The sequence below is a fragment of the Marmota flaviventris genome, chromosome 3, assembly GCF_047511675.1.
Source record: "Marmota flaviventris isolate mMarFla1 chromosome 3, mMarFla1.hap1, whole genome shotgun sequence".
Taxonomy (NCBI): domain Eukaryota; kingdom Metazoa; phylum Chordata; class Mammalia; order Rodentia; family Sciuridae; genus Marmota; species Marmota flaviventris.
In genome coordinates this window covers 172,639,553-172,662,920 of record NC_092500.1, presented here as the reverse complement: position 1 = coordinate 172,662,920, position 23,368 = coordinate 172,639,553, and the positions used below count along the sequence as shown (strand labels likewise).

Here is a 23,368-nt window from a genome sequence, read left to right as displayed (position 1 = left end):
GATTTTAATTTTTTTTGAGAGAGAGAGAGAATTTTTTAATATTTATTTTTCAGTTTTCGGCGGACACAACATCTGTGTTTGCATGTGGTGCTGAGGATTGAACCCGGGCCCCACGCATGCCAGGTGAGCGCGCTACCGCTTGAGCCACATCCCCAGCCCCTATATTTTAGATTTTAAACACACATATTGGGCTGGGTTGTGGTTCAGTGGTAGAGCACTTGCCTAGCATCCGTGAGGCCCTGGGTTCAAACCTCAGCACCACATAAAATAAATGAATAAAATAAAGCTATAAAAAGATTTAATTTTAATAAAAAGAAACATATTAAAATTATGGAAAATCAAAAGGCCTTGCTGCATATCCTGTCCCCTCCTTCTGGGAGACCGTGGGGCAGGGGATTGGTTATCTTAGAGGAACCTTAGAGTGGAGCAGAACTGGGCGAGTCACTCCAGGGGAGATCACTCTAAATAGCAGAGACCCGGATGGAATTAAAGTCAGGAATTTCCTCTGCGTGTTTGAGATGTGCTGATAATGTGCGTCATGGTCATGCCTGTGTGAGAGAAAATGGGGAGGGCTGGGGAGGCTAGAAGCCAGTCGGCAAAACAAGTTTGACCTGGGTGAAGACGAGGAGAGAAGGTCCTGTGGAATCTCTGGACAGATGGGTGGGTAGTCACAGGCAGGTTTGGTCAAGCAGCAAGGGACTCTGTTCCCGCTGGCCGCCTGGTCTGCCTGGTGTCCCTGCTGCACTGAGTCCTGGGCTGGGAGTGACCATGGGAACTGGGCAGAGGCCTTCCTGCCATCCCACACGGATGGCCCCTGGCCAGTCAGGCCCTCTGGAGCGTGCTCATGGCTGTCCTCTCTGACTGCGCCATTTTCCTGAGAAGGATCCTCGGGCCTCCTCGCAACTTCTCTTGCTTAAAGGTACTTCTGCTGCGGCAGGAGCTTTCTGCTCTTCTCAGTTACTAATGTGCCCAGTCTACTCATGGAGCATGCTGCTTACTGCCCAGCCAGTGGCCCTCCCAGCTCTGGTTAGCAGCCCTGAGGTTGGTGGAAGCCCAAGCACAGGAGTGGCAGTGTGACCATGGCACTGCTGGGCTTGGAGGGGCCAGCATCAGAGACCCTGTTGGTCATCAGGCTGGGGGCAAGGGAGTAGACAGGGGTCACCCCTGAGAGGGCAACTCACTCTTGGGGCCTCTGGCCTGTGGCAATTTAGGTGAACTTGGCTCTGGTCTCGTGGCTCAGCCTGGGCCACGCTGAAAAGGGCCAGCCTTACTTCCTTAGGGTCCTTATCTGCTCCTGCATCCAGGTGGGTCCACTCTGTTTGCCCTCCTGCCAGTTAGCCTGACTTTGGACCCTTCGCTTCCTACACAGGAAATCTATTGGCACTTATTTCATGAGGTTAGTGAGTTCACTGAGGCTTTAGGCTTTATGGTAGGCAGCCCCTGGAGACTAACCTTCTACCGCACAGCCACCCCCTCCTTGTTCACTCCATGTCCTTGCCAAAGCCTGCATTCTTTGGACTGCCGCATGCATCCCCAGCTCACCCTCAGGCCCTCTGGGGAAGTGACCATCTGTCTAAGTGCTCCTTTCCCAATTCCACCCCACCTAAAAGCCACCCTCCCCAGGGGCATCCTTCCACTGAGCTACATCCACAGTCCCTTTTATTTTGAGAAAGGGTCTCACTAAGTAGCCAAGGCTGGCCTCAAATTTGTGATCCTCCTGCCTCAGCCTTCTGAGTTGCTGGGATTACAGGCATGAGCCACCATGCCTGCCCCATGTTTTTTTTTTTCCTCCCCCAAATGTATCTGTTTTTTTCAAAACAATTTCAGGCTTTCAAAAATGTTGCAAAAATAGTACAATTCCCCATATGTCTCCCTTGCAGAACCACAGTGCAATGATGAGAATCAAGGAAGTGACACGGTGACTCTACTGTCCCATCTGCAGGTCCCCTTCAGTGCAGTTCCAGCCATGTCTTCTTCTGGTCTAGGATCCAGGCCAAGACAGGCTCACACGTTGTCTTCAAGGTCCAGATACCGAGTTGCCTCCGTCTCTTAATTCAGATTCTAGGGGAGGGGCCAGCAGCCTTTTTCCTGTAAAAGACCAGAGAGCACATATTTTAGGCTTTGATGGCCAACCAACTCTTAGAATTATTCTTATTTGTTCTAACTCGATGATGAAAAGGATCCCTGGAAGAATAGTTCTTCGTGACCACTGCCAGATGACCGTGACAATCATTCCGTGTGTAGGGAGCAAACAGCTCAGGTGCAGAAGGAGTAAGGCCACGTCCAAGGGCAGTGGCGAGGGCTCCCTGGACCAGGAGGTGATGGCTTGTTCTGAGCCGCGGCCCAGCCTGCACACCCTCTAGGTGCCATGCGGATGGCTGGACACAACAGCAAGACTGGGTTGTCCAACACCAGTTAGAGATGAGGCTGCTCCAGCCTTAGGCTGGGACCCGACTGGCTGTATCCACCCGCCCAATCGGAATGCCTGGGGAACCAGCTCTACCTCAGATTTTCAGATTTCTTCCCACCCCTTGACTTGCTGAATCCCAGACAGTCAGTCAGCTGGGGACAGAGGGGGAGGGGAGGCAGGAGGAGGTGGGAGGCTCACTGTGTCTCCCCAGCAATCAAAGCCAGCATTGTTCTCAAAGAGTTAACTTGCATACCAGGCTTGCAATTAGCAAGGAATAATGGGGTGTGATGGGTGTAGAACAACGGCTGGAACTGATTTCAGGGCAGTGAGAAACTGCCTGCTGACTCCCCGCCTTATTTCCTGGTAACGTGCTGCCGGCAGGCTCAGCAGAGCAGAAACCCTGGAGGGGGGGTGGAGCGAGCAATCTGTCTTTGAATAATTTAAACAATGCAGCCCCGCCAAGCTAAATGGAGCTTATCAAATGTTACACCTCTGAAAGCTGCAATCAGAGGCTGCGGGATATTAACTGTAAAGCCTGGTTCTGCTCAGAGGGCCCCAGGACCAGACCAGCTACCTGCTGGAAAGAAAGGGGAACTTGGGGATGGCGGGAGAGAGAATGGATCAGCTCTGAAGGCTGGATCAAGAAGCAGTTATCTGAGGACAGGACCGAGACGCATTTCCTCAGTACCTACTGTATACAGGCCTGAAAGAGTGGGGACAGCTTTTTACAACAGATTGTTTTCTGTGACCTTTGCCCCAGTTCTGCAAGCACATGAGGTTTTTCCTGTGCATTTTAAATTATTAAGGTGGATCACTTAAGATACATGTTAGAAACCCCTGACCCCCACTGGCCTGTGCCAAGAGACTTGGTTCCTTTCTCACATGGCCAAGTCTGGTGGACTAGCCCTAATCAGGGCTCAAAAGATGCCCCCAGCATCCAGTAACTACTGGATCCCTGGTCCTCTGAGGTCCTAACCTAGTGAGGAAGAACAGCTCAGCTCTAAAAGTCTAAGCAGGACTGACTTCAAGTTTAAGCCATGTTGGAGCAACACGGACCACGTTCACCCCCACCTTAAACAACTGAAAACCAGGACACAATGTATATGTACAGTGCTTTTCAGACCAGAGCAGCAGGCAGCCAGCATAGGTGTCCAAGAGAAAAGATGGGTGCTGTCCTGCTTATTGCTGGGGTGGTGGGGGATCTCCCAGCTTTAGCAGTGGGGCTCAGCCCAGGTGGAGGCTGGTGGACCCCTTGTGAGGGGGAGGTGGCCTGGGAATCTCAGGCTTCCAAGGCAGAGTCTGAAGGACAGCTGCAGAGAGGGCTGGAGACCTGCAGAGGCTCTCCTTCCTCAGTGTCTACAGAAAACGAGAGCTGCATTTGCACAAAGAAACTGCTAGAATCCCTTGAAGCACTGGGCATAATAATCCTCAGAGCTCACACAGATCAGGAATATATATCAGGAATATCTGTTCCCACCAGCCAGAGGGGAAATCCTGTAAGACATGGGACATCGCCTAGAGTATAAGAAAGTTATGGTCTTCGTAGTAGCAATAGGTATAATTAGCCAGGACTTGAGCTTGCTCTGATCTCAACTAAGGAACCCCATGTAAGCCTTGGAAAAAATAAACTGCTTTCAAATGACTTAACCAATGTCCAGAATAAAAACTCAAGAACATTTGAAGAACATATAAAAATATCCAGCACCCAAGAGGGTAAAATTCACAGTGTCTTTCAGCCATGTAATAGCTGCGCCGACCATGTGGAGAAGCAGGGAGGCGGAGCCCACAGAGAAGAAAACTGTCAATCCACAAAAACAGATCCAGAAATCAAACAGATGGCAGAATGGGTAGACAAGGACACTCGAACTGTTGTAAGTATTTTCTATACGTTCAAGAAGACAGAAAAATAAGTCAACAGGAAATATCTGAGATAAAAACTAGACTGCACAAGAGTAATAGCAGTTTAGATGTTGCAGAAGAAAATATTAGTGAACTTGAAGAAAGAGCAATAGAAGCCATCCAAAATGAGATGCAAAAAAGAAAAAAAATCCCCAAGACCAAACAGAACAAGGGTGAGTCGTGAGACATTGTGAGACACTGTGTGGCCTCAGATACACATGACTGGAATCCCTGAAGGAGAGCAGACAGACAGGCCTTTAACCCTCAAGATTTGTCTGGGAGGTGCTCAGTTGTTTAATACATTGATGAAGCTGTTGCTCTGTGACCTTGAGTCTCTTAATGACAGAGATGACGATGATGATGATGATGAGTTGATGATACCCACTCACTCCTCATTGATGACATGCAGTGTGAGAATACATCTAATGTTCCCTTTAAGACCATTGCCACAACCCTGGGAAATCATCATTATCTTCATTTAACAGACAGGAAGCAGGTGTACAAAAGCTGTTCGTCCCAGGAAGGTGCACAGGGACAAGGATCTCGGGGGATCCAGATTGATTGTTAGATTCAGATTGTTTTGTGAAAAGTCCAGGCTCTGATGTGATTGGAGCCAGAGGACTGGGAATCAGAAGAGTTCCTAGCTCCATCTCAGTTACGTTCCATACATGGCTGACCTTCTCCTGTGTCTGGCCCTCATGTTTCCTCCCGATGGTAAGAGAAGGTTGGGACAAATTGTTCTCCAGGAGCCCTTCCACTGTGGACATTTGAACGGTCCATGTTGTCCCATCACTGTTGCTTTTCTACCAGGACTCATGTCAGTCACTTGAGAGGTGTTCCCTGGTGATACGGACATCTAGAGACTAGCGCCTGTCCCCAGCTGGGGCTACAGGAAAATAGTCCTCATGTTGAAAAACTCTAAATTTGCTAAGTGACCACATAAAGCCTCCATTGCCACCTTCCCTGAGTGATATTTCTGTTGGATAATTATCAGGATAGGGAGGGGACAGCCAGCCAGGTTGGGTGACAAATGAATGGAGAATTTTGGGCAGAAGATTCACAGGAGATCTGACCCTGAACTTGGGATATCTGAAAGGATGCTATGAAGAAGGGACAGACTTTGCGGGGTACACATAGGTGCCAGCCCACTCATATTGCTTCTCAGAACTGCCCCTTCCTTCCAGTAGTGGGAAGCCTGACAGCCATTTTGTGCAATATAATTATATCCTCCCGGGAACCGGGAAATTGGGTTTCAAATGTGTCTTTTCCTGGGCTCTTTTGAATGTTAACTAAATACTCTAATTAAGGACTTGAATAATCATTAGTGATTTTTCATGATGAGGAGGAATATCTCTTCAGGCATTCCCTGGTTTCCTTTGGACCCAAGCATTGCTGGCTTTTCGAAATATATGAAATTAATTTCTTTTGTGGTGCTGGGGACCTAACCCAGGGCCCTGTACATACTAGCCAAGTGTTCTACCACTGGGCTACACCCTCAGCCCCACCCTCCCATTTTTTTTAAGCTTTGGTTTACACTGGAAATAAGCTTGTTTGGTCTATTCTATACAATCAGCTTCAGTTGTGTGGTATTTGTTAGCTCTGGAGACATTTGCAGCATTAATAGTTTGATAAATGACATTCTTTGAAAATAAAACCTTTATAATATTCACAATGTTTGATAATTTAAACCCTGGTATATAGTTTCTGAAATAAAAAATTTATAGTTCAATATACACAAATCAATAAATTTAATTTGCCACCTAAATAGAATTAAGGCAAAAAAAAAAAAAAATCACATGGTCATCTCAATAGATGCAGAGAAAGCCTTTGGCAAAAGCATCCATCCATGATAAAAACACTAAAGAAGCTAGGAATAGAAGGAAGCTACCTCAACATAATGTAGACAATGTACAACACGTTCAAAACCAATACCATAGTGAATGGGGAGAAACAGAAAGCATTTTCTCTAGAGTCAGTGACAAGATATGATGTCTATTCTTACCACTCTTATTCAATAGAGTATTTGAAGTTCTAGACAGAGGAATTAGGCAAGAGGAAGAAATAAAAGGGATACAAATAGAAAAGAAAAAAATAAAATTATTGCCTTTTGCAACTGAAATGATCTTATACTTGCAAGATCCAAAAAGTTCCACCAGAAGACTGGAAGAGCTAATAAGCAAATTCAGCAAAGTATCAGGTTACAAAATCAACATACAAAAATTTATAACTTTCCTACACACCAATAATAAATTTGCCAAAAAAAGAAATCAGGAAAACAATTCCATTCACAATAGCATTCAAAATAAATAAACAAAAAAGAGCTAGAAATAAATCTAATTGAGGAAGAGAAAGACCTCGACAGCAAAAATTGAACATTGAAGAAAGACAGGGAAGAAGTCACTAAAAGCTGGAAAGACTTCCCATGTTCATGGACAGGCAGAAGTAATGTTGTTAAAATGGCCATACTACCAAAGCAGTCTATAGATTCAATTTAATCCCCATTAAAATAATGATGACATTCTTCATAGAACTAGGAAAAATAGTCCTAAAATTCATTTGGAAGAGTAAAATTCCCAGAATAGCCAAAGAAATTTTAAGGCAAAAAAGCCAACCAACCAACCACACAAACAATGCTAGAATCATCACAATTCCTGACTTCCAATGATACTACAGAGCTATAGTAAAAACAAAACAAAACAAAACCCCTGTATGGTACTGGCATAAAAAAACAAAACAAAACAAAACAAAAAAACAGACCAATGTTAGAGAATAGAAGATACAGAAACAAAGCCTCACAGATACCATCATTTCCTCCTTGACAGACGTACCAAAAGGATACACTGGAGAAAAGACAGCATTTTCAACAAATGGCACTGAGACAGCTGGTTCTTCATATGTAGAAGAATTTAACAAGAGTCCTATGTCTTACCCTGAACTAAAGCCAATTCAAAATGGTCAAAGACCTAGGAATTAGACCCCAAATTTTGCAACTGCTAGAAAAAAAAATGTAGGGTCAACACTCATCTTATAGGTACAGGTACAGTCTTCTTCAATGGGGCTCCTACAGCTTGGGAAATAATGCCAAGAATTAATAAGTGGGATGGCATCAAGTTAAAAAGCTTCTGAACAGCAAAAGAAACAAGAGCAAGAAGAGAAAGTGGAATCTACAGAATGGGAGAAAACCTTTGCCATCTGTTCTCTGACAAAGGAGTAATACCCAGAATATATAAAGAACTCAAAAACTTAACCCCAAAAAAGCCCTACAAATAACCCCACCAATAAATGGCAAATGAACTAACAGACACTTCTCAAAAGAAGAAATGCAAATGGCCAACAAATCTATGAAAAGATGATCAACATCTGTGGCAATTAGGAAGATGGAAATCAAAACTCACTGAGATTTTATCTCACCCCAGTTAGAATGGCAGTTGGCAAGAATACAAATAATAATAAATGTGGGAAAAGATGTGGGGGAAAGGAACACTTTTATTGGTGGGATTGTAAATTAGTACAACCACTATGGAAATCCTTATGGAGATTCCTCAAAAGACTTGAAATGGGACAGTCTGTACAACTCCTCCATATTTATCCCACAGAACTTAAGTCAGCATACTAAAGCACTACATGCACACCACTACTTATAACAGCAAAATTCACAGTAGCCAAATTAGGGAACCAGCCTACGTGTCCATCAGTGGATGAACAGATGAAGAAAATGTGGTCTATATACACAATGGAGCTTCATTCAGCCATAAAGAAGAATGAAACTAATATTTACAGGAAAACAGATGGAACTTGAGAGCATTATGTTAAATGAAACAAGCCAAACACAGATAGTCAAGGACCATATGTTTTCTCTCTTATGTGGAAGGTAGAGTGAAGAAAAGGGGGAGAAAACTGTGTATGTGGGATCTCATGAAAATAGAAGGGAATCCAGTAGAGTGGAGGAAGGGGACCAGAGGGAGGGACAAGGGGAGGGACAAGAGTTAGTGGGGAAAGAAGTGGAGCAAACTATAGTGTTATCATTGTGTGCATGTAGGAATATATAACGACGAACCCCACTATTTTGTATAATCGTAATGCACCAATAAAAACCTTAAAAATGCTATTTGAACAAAGGCACGACTTTTTTTATACACAGTAAAGAGGAACGTGGTGGTACCTCCACACACAGAGAGATATATAATGCCATTTTCCCTAAGGATCAATTCCCGCGTGGGTCTGCCTCTCACCGGTCCTCTCTGCCTCGCGGTAGGGGCCTTGGACGGTCAGCTCTCAGTTTTCGCCAGCCCTACTCGGCTGTGGGCCAGATATCCTGGCACACACGCTTGCACACTTGCACACCCTGGCTCCAGCACACCAGCACGGTCGCAGGGTTGTTTTTACAACTGTGATCCTAACTGCACAGTGTCGTGGGCCCTGGGGAGGGGAGGCCACAGCAGACAGGCAGCAGCCAGGTTTCTGTGTGGAGCCCGTTTCGCATCCCCATGAGCTGCTCTAGCGGCTGGTCTGGACTCTTGCATTTCTAACCAGCCCAGATTCTGGTTCTGTTCCTGAGTTGCCCTTCAAGGAAGCGGGCACGCTGCACCTTTGGTCCTTGCCACACCAAGCCCTGCTTCATTCAGTGCTGCGTCACTTCTCAGGCATGAGAACCCCTTCCTTGGCTAACTCTCAAGGCGCTCCTTAACTGCACACGAGGTCCCAGACAGCCAAGGTCTCCCTCGTCATGGAAACCATCAGGACTGGACATGCAGACTTCACTCACACCTGACAGCTCTTCATATGACAAGCTATCAATGATTCGACCTGAACACAGAACACAGACATCACAACGGGAATCTGTTCAATCATCAGCACAAGCTCAACCGTTGAAATTTTCCTAAGATAATTGCTGTAAATTCACAGTGTGTCTAACTTACAGTTTCTCACAGTAGCATTGGCCCTTAAACTCATTATATATTTTACACTGAGATATTTTAAACTGAGGTACAGGTCCCATAATATGTTATCCCTAAATATTTCTGAATGTATCTCTAAAAAATAAGATTATTTTCCTACATAGTTAAAATAACATTATAGTATCAAATTATGACTAATAACTTCTTGGTAATCCCTAACATCACTTTGCATTCAAATTTCTCCAGAGGTCCTGACTCCAGAGTCTGATCTGGACCACGCACTGCACCTGGGTGTTGCAGCCCTCAGGCTCCCTCAGCACCAGCTTGCTGAGGAGACAGGAGCCTGTAGCCCCATGGTGTCCCTCTCTGGATCTGCCTGTTTCCTCTCCCACAGCTTGTTGTTGTGTCCCCTGTTTATCTAATAGGTGGGAAGTCCTGCCGCCCAAGGGCCCCCACACCTCCTGCCTTTCTCCACTGACCTGGCCATTCTGACCTCTGGTTTGACACCTCCTTGGAGCACGAGGTCCTTGGCGAGAAGCTCCCCAGGGAGTGTGAGTGGGGGTCCTGTCTGCCTGTCCCTGCTGAATCAGGGATACCTCCTGGTTTCAGAAGACTTCCTCAGGGGAAGGAGAATTCTCTTGGTTGAACTTGGTCATCTATACCTTGGTGTGTCCCCTTGCTCACTGGCCAACCTCCTTCCAAAGCATCCTGCTGTTTAGTTAGGCTGCAACTGACAAAATTGTATTCAGTACCCACTTGTGCCAGGCATGAAACTCGGGGACAGGGTCCCCAAAAGTTGTATAACACACAGTCCCAGGTCCCAAATCAGCTCAGCTAGTGGGAGGGCGTGGCTGTAATCAGATAGTACAGACCACAGTGGTGTTTTTATATGGGGTATCGGGTACATAGGGCCACAGAGCAGACGCACCTAGTCCAGTCTGGGGTCAGGCGATATCCCCTGTGGTGTTCTTGAAGGGTGGATGGGTGTCCTGTAGGCCAATGAGGGTGGGAAGCACATTCCAGGCAGAGGCCACGGCCCAGATAAAGGCCATGGGCAGAAACAACAGGACGCTCTTAGGGCCCCACACGCAGGTCTCGATGGTGCGGCAGGTGTGTGAGGTGGAAGATGGGGAAGAGCGGGCCGAGGGGGCGTGGACTGTTCCTCTCACCTGCCTTGGTGAGTGGTGGGGACACACTGAGGGAGGTCCAGAAGGGCACGGCTCATCAGGTCTGTGCGTTAGGGAGCTCTCCCTAGCAGAGTCGGCCCAGGCAGGGAGGGGTGGAGGGAGGTTGAGCGCCCAGGTAGGAGGTCATGGCAGAGCTGGGGGTGCTGGGCCTTGGCGAGGGCCGGGGCAACGTGAGGGGGCAGTGGCAGAGAGGGACAAGGTGGAGCTGTGGGACCATGATTCTCAGGGTGTGGGGCTGAGGCAGGGAGGACAGGATCCCTGCCAGGTGTCTGGCCTGGATCACTAGAGGATGCTAGTGGCCATTAACACAGAGAAGGAAGAGTCTGGGAGGAGATGTCGGAGGTGGGAGATCAGGAAGCTGACTTGATTCTTGGAAATGTCCACCTTACGATGTCTGGAGTCCCGTGTTAAGTCTCCTTGCTGCACTAACTGAGGCCCTTAAGGTTACACTCAGCAGAGGATGAGCCCGCTCGTCTGAGCTCCTCCTGGGAAGTGGGCAGAAGCCACGGAGAGAGTGTTAAGAATGGAGAGATTCTAGCATTAAACCCCGGAGCTCCAGCAAGACAAAGCCTGAAAAACTTGATAAAAACCTTGTATTGGGGAACAGGCAGTTTTGGGTGTCCTTTGCCAATGTAGTTCTGGTGGCCCAGACGAAGGAAGGGCATGAAGCAGTGGGCTACTCCTCCCCACGGGCACCAGGCTTCTGACCCTGGAAGTCAGGAGAGCGGCAGAGGGGTGAGGTCAAGGTCCTCTCTGTCGAACCCAGTCATATATCCATCCTGGACTAAAACCCAAGCTCCTCATCCAGGCCTCGGGGCCCCAGGAACTGGCTGAAGCCGACAATTCCAGAGGGCTCTCTCTCTTTGCCCCATAAAGTGGGGGGCACCGATCCCACCTGGCACTTTACTTGTTCTCATTGTTTTCCTGGGGCTCCCTTCCCGGCATTCTTCATTCCCCCAAATCTCGCCTACCCAGGGTCAGGCCCTGCTGGGATCCCTTTGGGAAGGCCTCTCTGGCCACCCCAGTCAAAGCCACCTCCTCCTCACGCCCACTTTTTCGGTCATTCTTCTCTCCCACCAGTCGAGGTGCCTCTCCGTCAGACCAACCTCCTTAGGGCTAGATATTGGGGTTCTAACTTTTATTTTGCAGCCCCTAAACTGCCTAGCCCAATCTCTGGCCCAGGGTAGGGGACTTGTCAGCTATGAAGGGAGATCTTAAAGAGAGACAAGGGGGCCCTTGGGCTGGCCTCCCTAAAACACCACTTCTCCACTCTCTTCCCACTGAGAGAAGATGAGACAGGCAGGTCTCGGTCCTGCATCAGCTGCCTGAGAGCCAGGGCTCCATCCATCAGGCAAGATTGCCAATACGAGGAAAGGAGAAGCCCGGGAAATTCAGGGACCATCCAAGACAATCGTGGATCTAATTTCATGTACCCTTTGTAATCACAACTGTCCCTGTCTCCAAATGCCGACCTATGTGGGTTCTCTGGGACTAGGGGGCTCTCAATTACAGAGGGCAGAATCTTCATTAGCTGGTAGTTAAAGCAGGAAAGAATTTATCTAAGGATGTGAGAGAGTGCCAAGCCCACCACCGGGCAGGGTGCAGGATGACATTGTAGGAACAGTCAGGAGTCCCACGAGACTGGGGGTTGGAACTCTGCTGTGTCTGAGCCCACCTGCCTCTGCTGCTGCTCAGCCAGCCCACGGTTGTCCCCTCAGCCTGCTCCCACCTCTTATGGGGTCATCACTCAGGGGCAATGTCAGACATGTGCCTGTATCCTGCAGGAAAGGAGACTGGGAACATAATTTCTGTGCTTTATTTTGTTTTGTTTTTGAATCATACATTGGAAAAGCAGATTTGCAAAATGGGGAAACCTGTGAAAACATGCAAGAAAGCTCCCAGTGTTTGTCCAGCCCCACGTGGTAGCGCTGCACATCACCGACTCGGGAGACAGGCTTACTGAGATGAGCTCACCTGAGTCTCACACCTGGCCCCGGGGAACTGGGATTCAGGACCTGCTGACTGAAAATCCCCACCCTTTCCTGTGACTATAAACATTAAACTCTCAAAGCAGGAAAATGACCACAGTTTTGGCAAAACCAGGGAAGCGGGCAAAGTTTCTGTGGAATATGAAGAAGGTTTGCGAATAGAGACTTCAAAGGGGCCTCACTGCAGGTGGCCACATCCAACAACCAGTTAGAGAGCGAGGTTCGGGACCATCTTCCGCTGTCCTTCCAGCCTGGGAGAGAGATTCTGAACCAAGTGCTTCTTTCGGTCTCACAATCAAAGCAAATGACTTCTCCACACCCTTCCCAATACGCACACACATGCACACACATGCACAGACACACAGAGGCACACGCAGACATCACGCTGACATGTAAATGACATACACAGGGATGCACACACACAGGAGACACACATGGACACATGCATGCATACACGTACACACCGACACATTCTTACACTGACACACGCACTGATTCATGCACATTGACACACTCTGAGGTGACACTGGCAGCTGCAGCCGTAGAAGTACTTCCAAGTGCTTTTCTTTCTTGTCCTTGCCTGGAGCTTACAACACTTGGAAAATGTCAGGCGTGGGAGACCTTTTAAAAGTCCTGGATTAGGTTGAAACTCCCTCCACATGTTTGGAGGGCATCCAGGCCCTACAAGAGCACTCACTCTGGGGCAGATAACTGTGACCTTGCTGGTGGGGAGGACGGCCTTGCTGAGGCCGAGGAGCCACACTGGCTGCAGAGGTCACCTCTCCTCCCCGCTGCACCTGGGTTAGCTCAGATGCCAAGTCCCCATCTCAGTGCTGGGCTCCTGGCCTTCTGGGCCAGTGTCCTTTGGTGGGAAACACAATGCTCAGCCCTCAAGGAGGAGGGTGTGAGGAGTGTGCCAACCCTGCTGGGTACAGATAGAGAAGGCCCAGCTCTCTCTGAGGACCACAGGCTGACAGTCAGACTCCACACACCTTGTCTTCCATAGGCACAGAGCGGGCCTGCTTTGCTAGGGTCAGCCCTGCTGGGATACGTCCTGCCTCTTGGCACTCCAAGGCCCAGCCCTGCAGCCCTGACTGCAGTATGACTGCTGTGCTCATGGGAGGGGGTCCAAAAGTGAAGCCAGCCCATAGCCTCCTAGAGCTGGAAGGCCCACGGAGATCAGAGCACCAAGAGAATCCCTCTGCTGCCGCCCTCTTCCATGGGTCTTTCTATCCCATTCAGGTGCAGGGAACTTGCCACCTCCAGGAGTGGCCTGTTCTCCAGGGACCCCAACTGACTCCTGTCTCTGGCTTCCAATGCCAGCTCTGAGTCACTCAGAGGATTAGGGCAGGACTAACCCTCATTCCACATGACAGTCTTTCACACCTTTGAAAACAGCTGGCATCTGTACATTCAACAAATACCAATGGGTGCCAGGCTAGTGCCAGGAGCTGGGGACAGATGTGGGGGGACCCCAGTGAGTAGCAGATAGCCTAGAGAAGGAGGCTAACGGGGAAAACAGCAGCAGGCCTCAGGCAGGGTGCTGGGCCCAGGGAGGGGACAGTGAGTCATGGGCAGGGGGTCATTCAGATGGCAGCTGGAGGCTGAAGGAGATCCAGATGAAGGGGACAGGAAGTGGGGAGGCTGGGTGCTGTGTGGTACACTGCCCTGTGGGTAATATGGGATGTGAGGGTTGCAGACTGCTACAAGATGTGCAGGGCCTGCGGGTCTCACTGTCTCATTCTGGGGCTATGGCAGGAGGTGGGCAGGGGTGGCAGAGATCTGAAGAGTTTCCAGGGGAAAGTGCAAAATCCTATGAGTTTTAGCATGTCTACCTGCCAACGAGAAGGAGCAGGGACTTCAGGAACTGTCAGGGGCTTGGCCAGAAAGTTCTGGAGACACCTCTGTGGTTGCCCAGGGAAGGCGGTGGATGCCGAAATTGAGGCAGAGGGCACAGGGGTGCAGGGCAGTAGGTAGGGCTGAGGACTTCCTCTGTCTTCTCTGGACCAGAGGGTGTGACTCCTAAGTCCGCTCAGACCAGACACCTCACCGACCTGGCTTGAAAGCCCTTCCCAGTTGGTGGGCTCACCCTCTGTGACTAGGCTGGCATCGGGTGGAAAGTTCAGGCGTGGTGCCCAGGACAGAAGGCAGCACTCTGGGTGAAGTCTGAGCAGAACAGAGCATTTGGTACTCTCTCTTCCCCTGCCCGTCTAGCTTCCTGCCAGCAGCTAGACACTACCCAGGCAGCAGCCATGGCCAGTTGGCTCAAATGAGAGCCACATGATCTCCTGAAGGCCAGGAACCTTCTCCACCCTGATACCAGAAAACTATGTGCCCCCAGGTGGAACTTGTAGTTGGTGTCACACCTACTATTAAGACCCAGTTTATGTTTATTATTATTATTAACTTATTCCTCTGAACTTGTTCTTGTTGGCAGGGAGACATGCTAAGACTCATCCTTTTCCCCTTAGAGCCAAGCACTGGTGAGGAGTCTGGATCTTTGGCCTCTGGGCTGACACATAACTGTGCGTTTGGCATGTGACATGTGACTGTGTGTGCTAGCAGTGACAAGGACTGCCCTTGTGCAGTCCACAGAGTTGGAAAGGATTGTATATTTTAAAGAAAGCTTTCTCTAGAAGTTATTGGTGAGGACATTTTTCTTTCCATCTTGAGGGGATGATGTGTTGCTAGTTGTGTGGGGCACAGGGCAGGTGGGATGGCCTGAAGGCTCTGTCCACCTTAGGGAAGCCTCCACAGGACCTCATGGGCCCATTAGGGAAAGTCATCTGAGCTGGCCTGCTCTCCTGCGTAGTTCCTCCCGGGCCTGGGGTGGTGGTCAGCTGGGCTTGAGGAAGTATATGTCCCCTCTCTTCTGGGACCTCCAAAAGACCACGTAAGAGAGAGAGAGAGAGAGAGAGAGAGAAGTTGTTAGGCTGGAGGGAAGGGAGCTGTTTGATTAATGGGTGTCCTGTGAACCTGCCCATTTGCCCAAGGTTGCATTCCTGGGCTTTCAAACCTGGGGCAGTTTGATAAGCTGAGACCAAAGTCCTCCTTCCTCTCAGCAAGGAGAGCAAACAGGCCACTCACTAATCCTGGCCCCCGGCCTCAGGCCGTCTCTCGGCAACCAGCCCACCAAGTGGCCTTTCACAGGCCGATCAATGAGCAGTCAGGTCCTGGGGAGGCCCTTCAGCAGCTCGCCTGAGCAGGGAGGCCACGGCTTGCTGGAGCCCCAGCCCCAGGAGGAGGCCCCCTGTCATGGCAGCACCTGTTGTGCTCTGACTCCTTCCTGGCCATGTCCCTGCCAGGCAGCTTCTCAGCAGGCCTTCCCCATTCCTCCCATGCCTGCCAGGATGTCCCCCCAACCCGCACAGCCTCGAGCCCCTGACCTAGTTCCTCCTCCTCCAGGAAGCTTTCCCGAGCCTCACAGCCCACGTGGGGCCCTCCTCCTCCGGACTCCTCCTCCCTGGGAGCTGCAGCTGGTGGGGGAGCACCAGACACTTCAACTTGTGTGTGTGTGTGTGTGTGTTTGATTCCGCCAACGAACTGTAAGCCCTTTAGACACAGGGCTTAGGCGTCAAGGCCCAGCAGAGGGTACAAGTGGGGCAGGGTTGAGGGAACACCGGGCAGATTCAGGGGGAGGCAGGCAGACCTGAGGCTGAAGAACTCAAGCCCCCCAGCAAGATGAGAGAAGGCTCTGGAGACACCAGCAGCCTGGGTGAGGACCCAGGAGGAGGCTTAGGAGGGTCACAGCAGAGGCCTGTGGGGTGTGTACCCAGCCCTGGCCACCCTCCACTCTCCTCTCTGAGAACTCTCTTCCTGATGGGGCTGAGGTGATGGAGCTGGATCCTGTTCGCACACTACACCCCTCATTCTCAACCAGGGATGATTTGGGTGGGGAGGACCCTGAAAGGCCCTCAGAGTCTCTGGAGACTCGGGCCAAGGGAGTGGCACCTCCGTTTTGGGTGTCTACCTCTGAGGAGATGTAAAGTAGCTATAGGTTGAATCTATACAGGCAGGAGCGGGAACCAGTCTGCGAGAGAGGAGGAGGAGGGTACGGAGGGAAGCCGAGCCTGGGGCACACAGTAGGCTTACAGATACTTTGGCCTCTTGTAGCCTCCAAGTCAACCTCCACTGCTTCCTGGGAGGAAGTGCTGTTAAGACCCCTCTTCATAGCGGGAAAGCCAGGCCTGAAGATCAAGCAATTTGCCCAAACACATATGGTCAGTAAGTAGTGTACCTGAACCCTGTTACCCTTAGACGTGAGTCCTCCTCCTGCCTTTGCTCTTAACAGCTTTGTAGATCCAGGATCCTGTCTGCTAAGAACTTTCTCTACATCCCACACTTCAGTTCCATGAGGTAGCACCAGACCTGCAGGCAAAGCTACTGTAATGGGGTTCTACTAACCCTACTTTCTTGTATTATCTTATCCTATCTTATCTATCCTCTCTCTCTCTCTCTCTCACACACACACACACACACACACACACCAGCTAGTAGCCGTCCTCACAGTCACTGACTGAGCCCTGCCACGTGTGAGGAATCATGAACACCATTGTTGTGCCCACTGGGACAGGAGGCAATGTGTGGTGGAGACGACTGTGTGTCAAACTGTGGGGTATAAAGAAGTTCACACAGCTGGCGAGATTCCCCCAGATTCCCCTGGGAGACACTGCAAGCGCAGACGCTCAGGGATTCTTTTCAGAATGGAAAAGGGGCTCAGGAATCTGCTTTCCCAAAAAGCTTCCCAGGGGAGTCTGATGCAGGAATGCGCACCTTGGAGAAGACCTATGTGGGAAGTGTTGTTCAGAGAGGGGGTCAGTGAGGGCTGAGACAGTGGGGAAGACTCTCAGATGCCCCTATCAGGGGACTATCTGGGAGAGTGGCTTTCACCAGGGGTGGGTCCCCAGCATCTTTCATGATGGTGAGCCGCTTGCCCACATGGGCAGAGGGCATTTTGTAAAAAGTTAGGTAAGCAGAGACAGGCCACGGTTAGCCTCTTCCCCGCAATAATAATGTCCCAATAGCAACAGCCGGAAGAGACCAAGGGGTCCCTGCACATTCTGCCTCTGGGGAGTGGGCGGCTGTCCACACTCACACCCAGCGGCTGAGGGGACCTGCCACGGCAAAGAGGGAGGAGGGGTATGCAATACCTGGTGCCGCTGAAGAAGCCAAGAAACCCCAGTGCAACTAAGAAAGGGGTGGGGACGAGGACGTTTGAGAACTCCGGAGACCTTGGCTGAATGAGGGCCAGAGACGTCACCATCTCCTCATGAACGTGTCCTGAAGTTCATGTGCCACCTGCGTGGCAGGCAGGGCTTACTCTGTCCTCCAGCCACCCTGGCACAGAGGGGAGGCCAAGCTGCCAGCCAGCCCAGCCCCTCAGACAGGAAGAGGGGAGTGTAAGAGGCAGTGGGACAAAGTGTCCTGGCTTCTTCCTGGAAGGGACAAAGCCTCCAATTCCCCAGGGGGAGAAATTTGTCTTCTTACTACAGAGGAGTCTCCAGCCTCCCTCCCAGCACATTGCTCTGTCCAGTTCACCCCTAAAACTCTGGGCCTGGACGGGACAGCACGGGGACTCAGCCGGAGGGCTCCAGGCCCCGACTCCATTTCCAGTGCTCCCTGCTGCACCCCGGGCTCCGCACCCCAGGTGTTCCCCTCCTCAGCCTCCCTCCAGGTCTTCAGCAGAACACCATGCCCTGCCTCCCCGGCTGCCCCTGGGGCCCTTTGTCCCCCTCCTTCCTTATTAGCAAATGTGAGAAGAGAAGGAATTCTTTTTGCCGGTTCCCTCCTCGGAACAGGAACAGCCTCCACTTGAAGAACACGCTGGAGGTGTGGAGAGACGCTGCGCTTGCCAGGAGGGCCCAAGTGGCTATTTTAATCTTGTGGAACAGCCCCCTCTTCATGGAAAATTTTCTACTCCAACACCTGCGGCACTAAAGACGCCCGGCTCTTTCTGCGCTCGGCTCCCTGGGGCCACACTCAGCTGGGGCTGGCTGCCAGCTCAGGTAATTATTCCTGCCGCCCTGCCCTTCCCCAGCCCTCCCAGCTCAGCCGCCTTCCTGGGGAGCACTTCGGCCGGCCTTCCCTCCTCTCCGGGGTCTCTGGAAGAAACCCTGGCAGCAGAGGCCCCCTCCCCAGCACCAGCGGCCTCTCTGGACTTCTTGGGTCAGGCCTGCCCTGCTTTGGGCTCCCTCTGGCTCCTTACTGACGTCATCTGGAAGCTGAAAAGTCACCTCGGGCATGACTTTTCTAAGACTGAGCACATGAGCTTCTCTGGGGTTCCCATGGTACCCAAATCTATAGGGACCGTGGAACAACGTGGTGCCCTGTTCTTCAACCCAAACCTGGTCCACTTTGTGCTTCTGAGCTCATTGACTAGGACCAAACAAGCCGTGTTGCAGGCCAGAAATCTGGGAGTCATTCTTGATACCTCTTGTGTCTCTGTCCTCTGCCAAGTGCCATCCATCACCTGACCACACCCCCCCCGCTTGTTCTCACTACCACCATCTCTGGCAGCAGGGGCAGAGGACCTGCCCACACTCCAGCATTAGCCCATCAGCTGGAGGACAGCGTAGAAATGGGGGCAAGAGTCAGGTGGAGACTTGAGGTGGAGACGTTCTAGCTCATGGTCTAGAATGTGGGTGCCATCCCCGTAGGACGGTGTGTTCTATGAAAGCCCGTCAGGTAAAGAAAGCTAAGACGGTACCAACGCATCTTGACTGCAGTTCAACCAACACAGACTGCACTAAGTTGTTTGGAATGGTAGGTGGCATCCAGCTAGGCAAGTAGCTGATCTTCTGTGTTCAGGGCTCTACTTTTTCTGTAAGGCTATTTACATATGCAGTAGTGATTTAAAAAAAAAAAAAAACTGAAAATAATACCCAAATCAATGAAAAAAATAATAACTTTCAAAATAATTAAAATTCCCCCTGATTATTATTCAAATGTGAAACTGATTACCAGAAGGCGGGGGGCATAGCTAATTAGTCTCTGCATCACCCAGGGTACCCACAATATATGAGACTCTGCTCTTAATCCATTTGTCAAGTGCTGGAAAATGTCAAGCAGAAATCAATGACAGACAGAGGACACACTACTGCTGACCCAATGTCTGAATTTCTCCAGGCCCAGACTTCTCGTCCCTCTGCTGATTTAGTTCTTGCTAGAACAACACCTTTACTGATGACCGGGGGAATTCACTGAAGCCAGGCAGCTCCAGGTGTGGGGCTTGTGGGAGGGGAACTCTGGCAGCCACGTCTCTGTGGCCTGGACCCTCAGGCTGGGCATACTAAGCATTTTTTACAGGGGAGGTCACTAAAATGTTTCAGGTCCCACTCCAAGCATAAACGTAAATTTGAGCTCCCTCTTCTCTATTTGGCAGAAGAGACCCAGAGAGAGGATGTGGGTTGCAAAGGACACCTACAGAGTTGTTGGCAAATCCAGCAAATCCGGATCTCTAGGTTCTTCCTGTAAGAATCCTTTTGCAGATACCTTCTGCCTTGGCTTGGGTGAATATCAACAATTACAGAAACACTTTTTTGAATTAAAAAAAAAAAATGAATGAGTTGGGCACAGTGGTGCATGCAACTCAGGAAGCTGACACAGGAGGATCACAAGTTTGAGGCCAGCCTGGACAACTTAGTAAGACCCTGTCTCAAAATAAACAATAAAAAGGGCAAGGGGTGTAGCTCAGTGGTAGAGTGTTTGCCCAGCATGCATGAAGCCCTGGTTCAATCCCCAGTAACACAGTAACATACAGGCAAACTTACACACACGAGTTGAATATTAATCCACCAAAATAATATTGAAACAGAAAAATGAAGTTGGAGGATTCACACTTTGCAATTTTGAAGCCAACGACAAACTAACAGTAATCAAGATATTGTGGTGCTCATAAAAGATATATAGACCAAAGGAATAGAGTTGAACTAAGATAAACCAGAAATAAATGCATACACCTGTACTAATTGATTTTCAACAAAGATGCCAAGACCTTTCAATGGGGGAAAGAAGAATCCCCTCAACAAACAGTGCTGGGACAACTGGATATTCACAGGCAAACAGAGTGAAGTTGGACCCCTACCATGCAAATCTTTTAGAAAAAAACACTGGTTTAAAACATCATGAACCTGGATTTGGCAATGGATTCTTTGATATGACACCAACAGATATGAACAACAAAAGAAAAAAGATATTGGACTTACCAAAATTAAAAACTTTTGCTGGGCACAGTGATGCATTCCTGTAGTTCCAGCTATTTGGGAAGCTCAGAAAGGAGGATCACTTGAGTCCAGTAGTCCAAGACCATAGTAAGGACCATAGTGAGACCCCATCTCAAAAAACCCAGAAAAACAATAACAAACCAAAAAACTTTTGTGCACCAGAATGTGAAAAAACAACCTACAATATGGGAGAAAATATTTTTAGTCATATACCTGATACAAGTCTACTATCTAGAATATATAAAGAATTTTTGCAACTCAACACCAAAAAGAGATAATCAGTCTACAAATTGGAAAAGGACCTGAGTAGGTATTTCTTCAAAGAAAGTATACAGTGGCCAAGAAGCACTGAAATGACGTTCTGCATCACTAGCCATTAGGGAAATGCAAGTAAAAACCACAATAAGATATCAGTTCATACCCACAACGTTGGCTACGGTCATAATAATATTTTTAAAGAAACATAACATGTATTGGTGAGGACGTGGAAACATTCTATCTATTATCCATAACTGGTGGGAATGTAAAGTGGTTCACCCACTATGGAAGGTAATATGGTGGGCTCAATATATTAAGCATAGAATTACCCTGTGATCTGGAAATTCCACTCCTAGGTATATGCCCCAAATAATTATAAACCCTCAACCAAACACACACCCATCCAGACACACACCAAACACTGCGTTCACAGCAGCACCACTTACTTTAGCTCACAGATGGCAACAGCTCAAGTGTCCATCAACAGATGAGTAAATACAAAATGTGGAAGAGATGTGCTGCTGAGTATCATTCAGTCATAAACAGCAATGACGCCCTGCCGCGCCAGGACACGGATGAGCCTTGAAAACTGTGCGCTAAGTGAAGGGAGCCAGTCACAAAGGGTCGTTTATGATGTGGCTCCATTTATGAGAAATGTCCAGGACAGGTAAATCCATGGAGACAGAAAGCATGCTGGCGTGCGTGAGGGGCTTGGTGAACAGGGAAGGGAAGTAGCCAGACAGTGAGTGCGGCGTTTTCTGAGGTGACGAAAATGTTTTGAAACTTGAGAGTGATGATGATCGTGATTGTGCAACTCTGTGAGTGTACTAAAGACCAGTCAGGATACACTTCAAAGTGGTTTATGTTATGCAAATTTCACCTTAATCTAAAAAATGATTAGCTAATTAATTATTAATTGAACCATGATAAAGTATAATAATAAACAATGCAATATAATTATATCAATATAATTTATGAATACATTATATTAATTTATCTATAATCACCAACAAATTATAATAAATCAATTGATTAAGTTTATTAATTTAAAAATTTATTCAGAAAGTCATTGAGATGGGGGAAATATTAAAAACCTACATTGGGGTCACTTGGAGAGAAGAAACTACTGACTGACAGCTTTTCACATCACAGCCACTACAAGAAAAATCAATGTGTGTCCCCACCACAACCAGAGCACACCAATTTCAAAACACCCCTGTTGAGCAACAGCATCACCAACTTCCCCAACCAGAGGTCAACTGGGCTGGCTGAGATCTTTCCTGTCTTGGAGATGTGTCCCTGCCTCCAAGCAGCCAGGTCCCTTTTGACCCAGCTTCACTGGGTTATGAATATCACAGCACTGGGCGGGAACTGGGGCTGGGGGTGTGGTGGGCTGAGCAGGGAGGGCTCTCCTGGACCCCAGCTGCCACAGGCAGCAGGTTGGCTGTAGTTGGAGGGGCCACTTTTGTCAGCTGGCCAAGGGCTGGTTAGAAATCCAGGGATGAGCAGCTGAAGTGTTTGGTAGGGGAGGCCCTGACAGCAAAGCTAGAACCGAATCCACCCAAAGGCCACTGCCACCAGGTTTCCCATGGGGCTCAGGAATCAGTAGCAGAAATGTTGGTGACGAAGGCTAAAGGAAGTGTGTGTCCCTGGATGGAGCAGTCTGCTAGCAGATGAAAGGAGACCTTATTCATTATAGTTATTACCAGGTGCCCGGCAGGGCTGGTGGACACAGACAAGGCCGTGAGTGAAGGCTGAAGGCTGGACCTGGATGGAGACAGCATCGGGGATGTCTGAAACGTCATGGGTCCTATCTAGCAGCTTGGGTAGACAGGGTGATGTTTCCTACCTTAACCAGCTCACCACCAAGCTCACTGGATGGTTCTGCCTCGCTCCTGCAGCCTTTGAGAGCCCCTGTTGGCCTGGGTAAGTCTGGCTCATCCTGTTTCTCCACAGAACCTCTTCTGCTGCTTTATTCGTGAGAAGCCTAGCACGTGGCTGACTTTGGCGACCAGCAAGCTTCCTAGGGCAAACTCTCACCCAGCTCTGGTGGGGATCAAGCACTCAGGCCTTAGGGATGGCTCGCAGCCTAGACCAGTCCAGTCAAAATCGCTTGTCACTCCCCTCTGCCCACACTGACTGGTTCAGATGTGGGCACGTGTGCTGGGCAGAGCCGGTCAGAATCCTCCCACAGATTGACACATGGACCCTGGAAGAGCCTTCCTGTGGGAGCCTGAGCTGTGAGGACTTGGGGTTCCATAGCCATGCTTCCCTGGGGCTTGAGAGCCTGGTGTGGGTCTCAGTACCACTGGAGAGGCAAAGAAAGGCGGATATGGAAAGAATAGACACTGGATGATGTCGTCTTGTCTGAAATCATTATGACTCAGACTGCCCCGATACAGGGCCCTCGATCTTTCTCTCTTCCCATTTAGGATCACATGGAATGGGCTTTTTTCCCCTCATACCCAACAGTCTTGACTGGTATAGCAGCTGGATCTTTGGTGAG

General features: G+C 49.3%; 1 long non-coding RNA gene across 1 annotated transcript; it reads right to left on the bottom strand.

Annotated features, from left to right (window-relative positions):
- Positions 1-281: 281 nt before the first annotated feature.
- Positions 282-21,573, bottom strand: LOC139705056 (uncharacterized). The gene is made up of 3 exons (XR_011706947.1): positions 21,309-21,573; positions 20,587-20,782; positions 282-2,088 (listed from the first exon to the last, which is right to left on the bottom strand). It is a non-coding gene; the product is annotated as an uncharacterized lncRNA (long non-coding RNA).
- Positions 21,574-23,368: the final 1,795 nt, after the last annotated feature.